A 10759-nucleotide genomic window follows, 5' to 3' on the forward strand; every position below is an offset into this window, starting at 1 on the left:
GGACCCCCCCCCCCCCTCCTCCCGTTTAGTTGAACGGTTCATCCGGACTGAGGCACGCGAACTGTACTTTTACTGATTCGTCGTTGGGGGATTTTTATGTTTTTTTTTTACGCTTTATCGCATTTCCTACGCAGGCACTGTGGATACACTTCCGGAAGTGTCGAATTCGCATATTGCGATCTTCTGCTTGAGAACCCCTGACGCGCCGTGCGACTTTTTGAGCTGCCTTGGTCCCACGCCGACTCTCCTCTCTCTCTTTCTCTCTCTCTCTCTCTCTCTCTCTCTCTCTCTCTCTCTGTATATCTGTATATGTATATATATATATATATCGGTAAGCCTCTATACTCCGTGTGTAGATGCCTGTATGCAGTAGCGCGATATTGTGTCTCGGTACAACACGTGAATATCTTTAGGTTGATATGTAGATTATATATGTATATATGTACAACTAGCCAACAGGTATATATCGATTGTATATCGTAATGTTGCTATTTCGATATTTTCGAAATGAATTCGAGTCAATTCGTGGTAGTTACGTTTTTTTGTTATTGCTTGGATAAGTGCGCGGGAATGCACTGTGTGGCATTTTGGTGTTCCCGAGGGACGAGCCTCAATCCGGCCTAATCGTTGTCGGGGGCTGATTGGGGATACTGAAATATGACTTGTAGCCAGTTAAAAAGCAGCGAATCATGCGCGGTTCGTAAAATCAGACGGCGCGAAACCGTGCCAAGGTCTCGCGACGGTTTATTCTCAGAGCACGAAGTGCCACGTGTTCGGCCATTTTTGCACGTTCGGCTGGTTCGGCCCGTTCCTTTGTCTTCCCTCGAATTTCGATAGTACAGCAACGACTGGAGGATCGTACCGTCGTTACGGTTTTACACTGTAGATCCGGGCACGTCGTTGGGTCCAGAGGCTGTTTGCGGTTGCGAATTCGAAAGAATAAGAAAAATCGAAAAAAAAAATAAAAGAAATCGACATGCATCTTTCATTCGAGAAGATGAACTGTCCTTTGAATAATCAATGTTTCGCGGGTGAGAATCCCTGACGTGCCGGAGACGTCTTAACGACAGGATACAGGAAGTAACTATCTTCGAGATCAGGAATCTCTTATTCTCGGAACGAGGAACGCGGGAGGTGGCATTAGAGGAGGTGGGTGGTAATATAAGTCACGGGGTTAAATGGGTGAATTTTTCATGCCGATTTTAAAAAATTTAATAAACCTCGTGAAATATCGATAATGACTATTTTTTAAAAATATAAAGTTCGCGCGGTTTTTTTTTTTAAATAACAAAAACTGACTTTAAAGAGAAACAAAAAAATTCGTAACCTACCAAAAGGGCGCTTCTCGCGTTGACCCCCCTCCCCCCGAGGGCTGCTATGGGCATCGGCATCGTTTCTGGTAGTGGTGGGAAAATGGGCCAAGTCGAAGACACGATAAACGGATACCTCATGAAAATACAGTAGACAGCGCTAATCTATTATGAAACGATTCCCAGGGATTTAAACCGTTTAAATTGACAATGACATAGTGCATACCTACGGCGCGCCTCCATTATTCATGGAGATTATCAATAAATTATCATATTATAATGGCGCCTCCGATAGGTTTACCTTGAAAAACAATGCTCTCCTCTCTCGGGATCGGCGGGAATGGAAAATGGCATCATTATCCCCGGTTACAAATAGCCGGAACATCCTGCGATGCCTCTGGTAGCAATCAGTCGTCGGCCAATCGTTTTCTCGGCTCCGGACCCAAGAAGACCCTGAATACGCAATTCGACGTAAACAGGACTGGCCCGATCCTTGGTTCAGACCAGCCATCCAGTTTGGGCCGGACCCATCGCTACCGGTTAAATTGGTCTCGTCCTTAGATCATCCAGACGCTCATTGCTACAGTCACCACAGAGCTGCTGGTACAGATTCACAGAGATGCAAGTATGAGACTGGAGTCTGGGCGATGGGGGGGAGCGGGGGAGGCCGTCTCCCAGGGCAGGGCCGCATTCCAATTCCGATAGTAGGACCCGAAGTTCCTTCTGGGTCAGGAGTCGTCCTCCAATCCACATGGACTGGGTCTATGTAGGCATCGGATGCCAATACCAGGCTGAAGTTGCTCTATGATTTATCAATATCGAAGCAGATACGTTCAGGATGGACCACGGTCCTCCACTCCGTACTCCGGGGATTCCTGGGCTACTGGCGAGACGCCGTGGCGTCCGGTCGAACCGACGAGGGGATTCGGCGAGTAGCAGCGTGGCAACATCAAAGAGTGATATTGTAAGAGGAAGGAGAGGGGCAAATACCAAAGAGGTTGGCCAGCCTGGAAGCCCGAGTGCAGGGACTGGTACTCTGGACTCGTACCTGCATTCCATTCCCACTGCTCGTGTAGCTCCTTCTATAGGTGACCATCCTCTCTCGAGCCATGCGGCTTCGCTTACTTACCTCAGTTGCCAACTTGGCCAACTACTACTGATGCTGATGATGCTGGTGCCGCCGCTATCACTGCTACCAGTCGCTACGGTCAGTACCACTGCCTACTGTTACCATTATCTCCTTGTCGTTCCTTCTCCCCAACCAATGGGTCTATTTCCCAGATGCTTCTAGAACGTTCTGGATAAGTCATCGAGATTCCAGCGAGAGTAGCCGAGGAATCCCAGGGTGGGTCTAGAATGAGAATAAAAGGGAAAGGATGAAAGGGACGTCGATTGGTTACAGAGCGTGGACTCTGGGTAGGCTAGGTCCGAGGGTGGAACTGTGCGTATGTCTGGGAATGTGTGAGAAAGTCTCGGTACGAAAATAACTCGAGTCGAGTTATTCCGGAGCCACGATCCTTTTAATTAGAACAATTAGTCGCTCCGAGAATAGAGGGATGACGCGCTGCACTAGATGGCTCAGCAAATGAAAGAGCAAAGTGACGCGCTGTGCCTGACAATTAGAACGAGGTGGACCTCTCTTGGTGCTCTTAGGGCACCGAGGAAGATAATTTCGTGATGGAAAATGTCGCTGGCGAAGGCTGAATTTTTTTTTTAATAGTGCTAGTGTGTAGTATCGGCGTAGGTGTGGAATGCGAATTCCAACGTTGCGGAATAACCGACCCCTGTCTCTTTTCTCTTTTCTTCTTCTCTCTCTCTCTCTCCGCTGTACCGTACAGTACTTGCTGGTTCGAGAGTTCCTCGGCCGAGGACGCCAGTTGTCGCTTCTACGTGACAATATGCCCTACGAAGTAAATGAAGTAAATGAAGCCAACCGGCAACCGCTAATGCGAGAGAGACCGCGTGCGAGAGCTCTAGCCAGCCATCGCGGGAAAGTTCACTAACCTTTGCCAGTCAGTGCCGCGAGAGAGGTAGATTCCAACAGAGTGACAGCCTTGTCAAGGCGTCCTACGGTTCTACGGTTCTACGCTCTGTGAGAAAATCCTTTCGATCGAGCTCTACGAGTTATGAGCTGTACGAGGGACTGAGGGAGAGCGGGGGATACTGTATCTCTTGGTGGGTTGTTGTTGTTGCTTGTTTCCTGGGTCTTCCTGTTTCTTCCTGTTTCTTCAAGTCGTTATCGTCAACTCTTACTTTCCTTAACTCATTCGCTAAATTATACTTGGACTTTTTGTCTTTGACGTCGTTATTCTATTTTTTCTTTTTCGTTTTGTTTACAGAATACACCACTGCTGAGGATCTCGACTTCGGGTTCCTCTTACTTGGACGTGTCTCCTGATACGCTGGAATTCCTTTGGAGTTCTGGAAAAGGCCCACGTTTCTACATCGCGCCACGTGCGTATCGCTGTGTGCGAGATTCTCTGGAGGGGCCTGTCACGCGTACAAATAGCTGACCTCGCTGCGTCGCCTCTATCAATGGCTCGGCAGCAGTCTGAATGGCTCTTACGCGTCTCTTCCCTTACTACGCCATACGAGCGATAGCGTCGGGCTTCACGGACATCACGGACATCTCTTGCGAGCTTCTCATTCCGAGCGTGAGATTTTATCGACATGGCTTGAGAATGAGAATTTTCGTGATACCACTTCTTGGAGGATCACTGGTGGGACGTGACGGTATTTATTTTGGTCTTTCTTCACTCGCGAAAGCTGAGGAGATTGCTTTATTTATATGTGAAATTTTTCTTTAGAGTGGCTCGACTTTACGCTCTTGAGATGCACTTGACTTTTGAGCCTGTCAGTTGCAGCCAATGGAATTTAATTTGTCACACGGCCTCTCCATTCCCGTTCGTTTAATCGAACGAGCATGTTGTACTTAAGCATCGAGTCTCTTGTCGTTTAGGCTGATTTACTGGTTTTGGATTCTGTGAAGCTTGTATTTACATATTTCGCAGCGATGCGGTGTATTTGATTTATACTTAACTATTGACAGGATTTTTACCTTTATGGCATTTTTAATGGCAATCAATTTCGTTAATAAGTCGCCACTGTTTCTGTGACATAATTGTGATAATGTAGATTCTCTAAACGGGTTAAAACTGCCTGTCGGTAATGCAGAAAATTTATTTCTACGATTGATAATGTGTGCTCTATCTTACCGACGGCTGGTCGTTTCACTGCGAGAGTATGCTTTCTCGACGGAACAAATTTATTTCATTCGTAGTCGGTATTCTATCATAAAATCTTTAAAACTATCCGATCGGTAAGTCTTCCGTTGATTCGTTCTTCTTGATTAATCGAGTCTAGTTCATATACAACTTATTCTCATTCGAGATTCACATCCGCGGGCTTATACCTCATTTTTTCATTTTATTTTTACATTAGCCTTTTACGATTCGGTACGATGGAAACTGCGAGAGCACGTATCTTATCTCCGATAGTATTTTTACCCGCGATCGTGACTCCTGCGATCTTCGTAACGACATTCTATTAATCCTCTCATTAAGTTTTACGAGGGGTGCGAACACTGTCGTGGCAATTACTGGTTAATTAGATAAAATAGCGCGTATTTCTGGGAATGATATGTAATCGCAAGGAAGGCGGCATCCCATAACGACGAGCCGTATCTCGGCATTGAGACAGTGACTGTCATTCAGCGTCAACGTAGGCGAACGCACAGGAATACGTCCACGGTATCCACGATCGTAGGACGTTTCTTTGTGAGACTTTATGGAAGGAAATGGTCGTTTCCAGCGAATCTCCATGGGGTCAGAAGTCACACCATATCTTTATCTGGAGTCCTACGTAACGCAGCCAAGTCGTTATCACCTCTCTCGGCCGATAACGCACGTGCAAAATAATATAATGACGATCAAACTACGGCATAAAAATTTCAAAAAATATCTTCTTTTTTTTCCAATCTTAAAAATCCAATTTGCAATCGTGACAATTTTACCTGTACATATTTTTGGAATTTTCATTCTCAATTATTACCATCATCCACAGGCATAGAATATGAAACAAAACAACACAGTCCTGACTGACTGACAATGAATGACTGAAGCTTCTCGCTCAGTGACGCAACGTGATTCGAGAAGGGAAAAAAAAGAGATAATCGGAAGCTGAAAGAAAAAATGGAAATCCGAGAGGCAGCCGAGGCAGCAGCGTTAGGCAAAAGGGGGATACGTTAGTTCTAGCTCTTGGATCCTCTTGAGCCCTTCGACGTAGACTCCAGGCTCCCCGTACTCTGGACCATGGGCTGTAGCAAGAAGGAGCCGAATAAAAGGAAGTAAAAATAAGTAAAGGGAGGAACGAAGAGAGAGTAACAGATAGCAAGCACTCTCGTACCGTCATGGACCTTACATGATTAGAGATTCAGCGTTTCCCTTTGTACCGAGCCGCCTACACGTGTTGTCGGGTTTATTGTTTAGATAACCGAACCTCTTATTCCCTAATACCGATCCTCCTCATCACTGGACTCCCTTGACTTCCTAGATGAACTTCACACGAGCTACCGACTCTTCGCTTCGAATTTTAATTTATCTCTCAGACTTATCTCGAGCTCCCGTTTTCTAGTCGGCCATAATCGATTTTATATCTGTCAAACGACCGAGACTCTTTGTCAAAGATTCACTTGTATTTTAATTTTCGGCAAATATTTAACCATTCGGTTATTAGTTGACTTTGTTACACGTGAACTGGATATACTTTTTGTTAGGTTAGGATATGTAATTCCTGTAAATTTTACTGATACCGACCCGACGCTTTCACGGTTTACTGGAAATACTTTATGGGTTATTTCTTTTCTTTCTTTTTTTTTTTTCTTTCTTTTTCATGATCTGTCAACCTACGGCTAGACTACTCAAGTTTCGGCGCTGTGTATACTATATGCTGTGGCGCTCTCTGTCGGACAATTCGTGAAACACTGGAAAAGGGGAGCAACCAGGGCACCAAGAAAACGTTGGTCCTTGACGAAACACTTTCGAAATAGTTCCAATAATATTTACACTTGGACCAATGGCGGCTCAGTCCTGCTCTTACGGCACGGCCGCATCAGATTATTCCGTAACTGGATATACACTCACGATTTCAAGTGCACACGCTTGCCTTACCAACACGACAGTAGAATGCTGTTGGGATGTATATGCTTATACCTAAGTAACGTGAGTAATTATGGATCCGTACAATAGTTTTTTCGAGAGGTGACGAAGGAATATATTTTTTGAAAATTTGGAAAATCAATGGAATAGTTATTTTTTTTATTCAATAATATCCTTATAGGTACTCGACTTGGCAGCATAGACGAAACTGGTTTTCACAATGATTTGACAGATGGATATGATTCTGAGATCATTGTGAAAGCTGATTTTGTTCAGAGATCATCTCGTGGATTGACTTTGTCATTGTTTGGAGAAAAAGAAGTAAAGGAGGGATCGGTCATCTGCCGGCAAGTATGTATGATTAAATTTTTATGGAATTTAGGTAATCTTGCGTATATTCTTTAGGTGTCGTAAATCTTTCGTATTTACAAGAGGAGTTTAATTCACTTGGTATCAATCATGGGGATTGTACTAATTGTCATGGTTCAGAAGCTACGGAAATCAATCTTTCCTTTTCATGGTAATTTTTTCTTTCTTTTTTTCTTCTCGTCCACTTTCCCATTTCCCTTTTTCACTTATTTCCAACTTCAGCGTGGCTTCCCTTTCGGCGTAGCCCCGCCGTAATTGTTGACAGATAAATAAATAGTCCTGACAAAGAGCACACTGTTCTCCATCCCGAGCGTAGCACGCGCCGCGGCGTCGCGCGTCGTGCCGCCAAGGGCAAAACGACTCGGCGCAAATAAATTCTTCCTTTGGACTCTAGACATTACGCATCCTGTGCGTGTACTTACGCGTGTAAAATTCCGAAATAAGGCTGATCCCACTTTTGGATCCAATGTAAATTGCCCCCCCCCCCCAAAAAAAAAAAAGAAAAACGAAGCCAAAACATCAAAATATCTTCCCTCTCGATATCACTCAAACGTGAATAAATTTCTTCTCACAGGGCTCAAACAGGATTACACACACCAATTAAGCATCCAGAGAAGCAGCCATGCTTTTTTCTACGTATTTCCGGTAGCCATTTATCAAACCACTAAGATCACATAGCCAAGGAGTTCAGCAGCAGCAAGAAATGACTTCTGAAGTAGGAAAAGGTATGAGTCAAAGAATAAAATTAAAAAAAATGGTCACGATAGAGCATAAGAAAAATGAAAATATTGACCTTTCCTCAATGGCAATCCTGCTGCCACCGATGTACCAACTGTATGAAAATTATTAGCCAGTGTTATCACAGACAGTTCTTCAGCAGAAAAAGACTTGTACGCTATCCTGCACCAAGAGCGTAATATTAACCACCAGGAAAGCACACTATCAAATGTCAAACGAAGCCGAAGTGAAGAAAAAGCCAAAAGGCTTCTTCTTGAGGGAACCCAGCCGGGGAAATTCTAGATGAAGAACCCTGGGTCGTTTGTAGGTTTTACGCTTCGCGCAACAAGTGATACCGGTACTTGGCGCTTATCGCTCTTGTCAAATTTGACAGGTCCTGGAAGTCCTCCTAACAAACCAGCTGGACCAAGGTATTCATTTTTAGGTAACTCAGGAAATAGGAATAACTTGCTAGAATTTTTTTTTCTAATTTAAAGAAATTTAGTATTACAATGGAGTGTGTCTGTATCGGTGGTGGTTGATGAGAAAATGAGGGAATGAGTATGGGAGGGGATGGAGGGGGAGGTCGTAAAAATCTCATGGCAAATTGGGACCTTACGCTAGTGATATATCGTCGCTCTCGAATGACCAGGAGCAAAATAGTTTCGTGGAGACGACAAAACTTCAATAACCTGCGGTTTAAGGTTTGACTCGGACTGGGTTAATTTATAGCGTCTAACCCGAAACACGGTGTATTTTGACAAGTAAACTGGGTCAATTTATAGGGGCTGGGGGTGAGATAGATTTTGAGTGAAATTTTAAGAAAGACCGTTATATAAATATTTTGAGCTATTACACGAAACAAGGCTTATGGCTTTTCTTGTTTCTTTTCGAAAAATTATTATTTTTGCCCCGGTCCACGTAACGGCGATTAATCTTATTGCTCGTTAAAATATTGTGTATTTCAATCGTCAACTTAATTCACATTATTATGCACCAAGATGAATTGTCCACTCGAAAATGATTTCAGGCAGCTCGGTCCTTCGGATTATCTGCACTCAAAAACCCATAAAAATACTGGTCCATCATCTCGTTAATGGGCAGCTGGAAAGGATTCAAGACGTCGATTCAATCAGCTTCGAATGGACCATACATAATTTTTTTAAGTAGGACTATAAGCTTCCTGTAACAAGTGTAAATAAATAATTGTATCAAAATTAATTTTAGTCGCCAATTAAAAAGTGGCAAAAAACATACAAGCGAAGGACAGTCATGGTATGCCCGCAGAAAAAAGAGAGAAAGAGATAGACAAATATATAAAAAAAAGGACTAAAGTGGAAACTGTACAGTTTTACGAGTTCCTACTCCACGTAGAGAATTTTAAGCGGCCTCGTAAAAAAAATCTTTTCGTGGGCTTTTCTCGAAAACTCGTAAATCCTTTCCTAAGTCGCGAGAGGCACTTGGGCCTTAAACGGAGCCAAAACCAGCAAGAGACGTTAAAGCACGAGCCACCTAAGATTTCGTCATAAAGTATAAGTGTGTATTTAGAAAAAAAAAATGGTACAGAAAATGAGGGAAAAAAATGTAAAATTTGTATTAAATTAATTGAATGAAAATCTGGCGTTTGACATTCGTTGCCTGTTTCACAGAGCGTATCTTAAGTGCGTTGCTTTACACTGTATGGAATGCTATACCGTATATAGTGCAGTTGCTCTCTTGGCACGGATGTGCGCACCATCGCACTTGCGATTCGCTTAAGTTGCCAGCCGAGGTCCAGCCGCTTCTTATTCTCAGTCCTGGCGACTGGTCGAGCTTATCGCGCGCGAATCGCCGCTGCTGACCGGCGGCCACATGTGCTTGGCAAAAAGTAGCCGCTTAAGGTCCCGTATAGCTTTAAAGAGCACGTATGTAGATATGGAGGGGCTCAGGCAGGAGGTGAAGCACAGTGGTACCAAGGGAGTCGAAGAAGATCTGAAAATATTAGCATCTATGCGTAGCTGCCTTAAAGCACCACAAGCAGCATCCAATAATGAACTTAGATACAAACAAGGAGAACCCCATCTCGTTTGTAAATTGATAAAAATTTTTATATTAATATTGATTAAGATTATCGACAATTAGAAATAAACTATTGAACTCTGTTTATCTTTTGTAAAACGTATCAACGATACTCGCTTTAGTAATACAATTCAATATTATCATTATAATTCGTTACATGTGGTAATGCAATTTGGGCTATGACCTCTTGACCCATGACCCTTAATCACTTAGCCTTGTGACCTTACTTTGTTCTATGAACGGCATTACGCGTTAGGAGGTCCTAGAGAGACTCGATGCGGATTGCGACTTTGGATGAAAAACTGTATTTTTATCACAAACATATGCAAATGGTCAGATATGAATTAGCTTATAAAATTGATATAGATAATTATAGATAAATCGTAGAGTTTATATGAAAACAATTGTACATTACCAAGCAGAGGTGATCTCGCGGTTCGTTATTGCGACAATAGGCTATCGATATTAAAGTACAGTAAGAGTGACTAACGAGCGAGGAGTTCAATAGCTGTAATTAGTCTTAGTCAAGTATAAATTTATTGTCTTGCCTTATCAAGGCGTTTCTTTATGCAACCGTTGATTATAATATTGCGGCAAAAGCGTCCTCAGATTCCCTGTACGATCCAACGCGTAAATTCCCTAGACACGCAAAGCCATTTACAAGGTTTATAGTCACTAGGATTTTTTAAGTAAAATACAAATATCGTTAGGCAAAATAAAAATTGTGATATCAACCATAAGATTGTTCATTAAAATGACTATTACGCAAGTACCAAGATATCATTGGTATTTCTCCAAATTTTTTTTTTCCTTCCTCTCCCTCCCTCTTCTTGTCCGAAGGAACGGAAGTGACGCGCCTCAGATAAGACACCGTCGATTTTTCATCTGACTTTATCAAGGTCTACGCTACTCACTCGCGCATATCCATTGACGCTTGGTGAGTCTCGAGTCGACTCGAAGTCAAGCGACTCATGTCGAGAACTCGACTCGAGTCTTTTGGTAAGAGTGCTTGAGAAAGTGCAGGCCTACAGTCTGGTTCACTTGCTCTCCTAGCACTTCTATATACCCTTGACTCCTTCTCTCTCCTTTTTTTTAGTACCTCGTCATTCTCACCCACCCACCGCGTCAAAGAGCTACGAGAGAAACCCT

The 10759-nt window shown here is 43.3% G+C and overlaps 1 long non-coding RNA gene across 3 annotated transcripts in view; it reads left to right on the plus strand.

Moving 5' to 3' along the window:
* The window catches only part of LOC107264623, a 22807-nt gene extending 12457 nt beyond the window's left edge, over positions 1-10350 (plus strand). Inside the window, exons 2-7 of one of the 3 annotated variants that reach the window (XR_003058848.1) lie at positions 1872-2517; positions 3650-4043; positions 4118-6529; positions 6648-6817; positions 6872-6986; positions 7410-10350. This is a non-coding gene — a long non-coding RNA (uncharacterized LOC107264623). The remainder of the gene's footprint in view (positions 1-1871; positions 2518-3649; positions 4044-4117; positions 6530-6647; positions 6818-6871; positions 6987-7409) is intronic. The other 2 variants (XR_003058849.1, XR_001536996.2) reach the window with 2 other exon arrangements.
* Positions 10351-10759: the final 409 nt, after the last annotated feature.

This window comes from Cephus cinctus, unplaced genomic scaffold, assembly GCF_000341935.2.
Source record: "Cephus cinctus unplaced genomic scaffold, Ccin1 Ccin1_scaffold0189, whole genome shotgun sequence".
NCBI lineage: Eukaryota > Metazoa > Arthropoda > Insecta > Hymenoptera > Cephidae > Cephus > Cephus cinctus.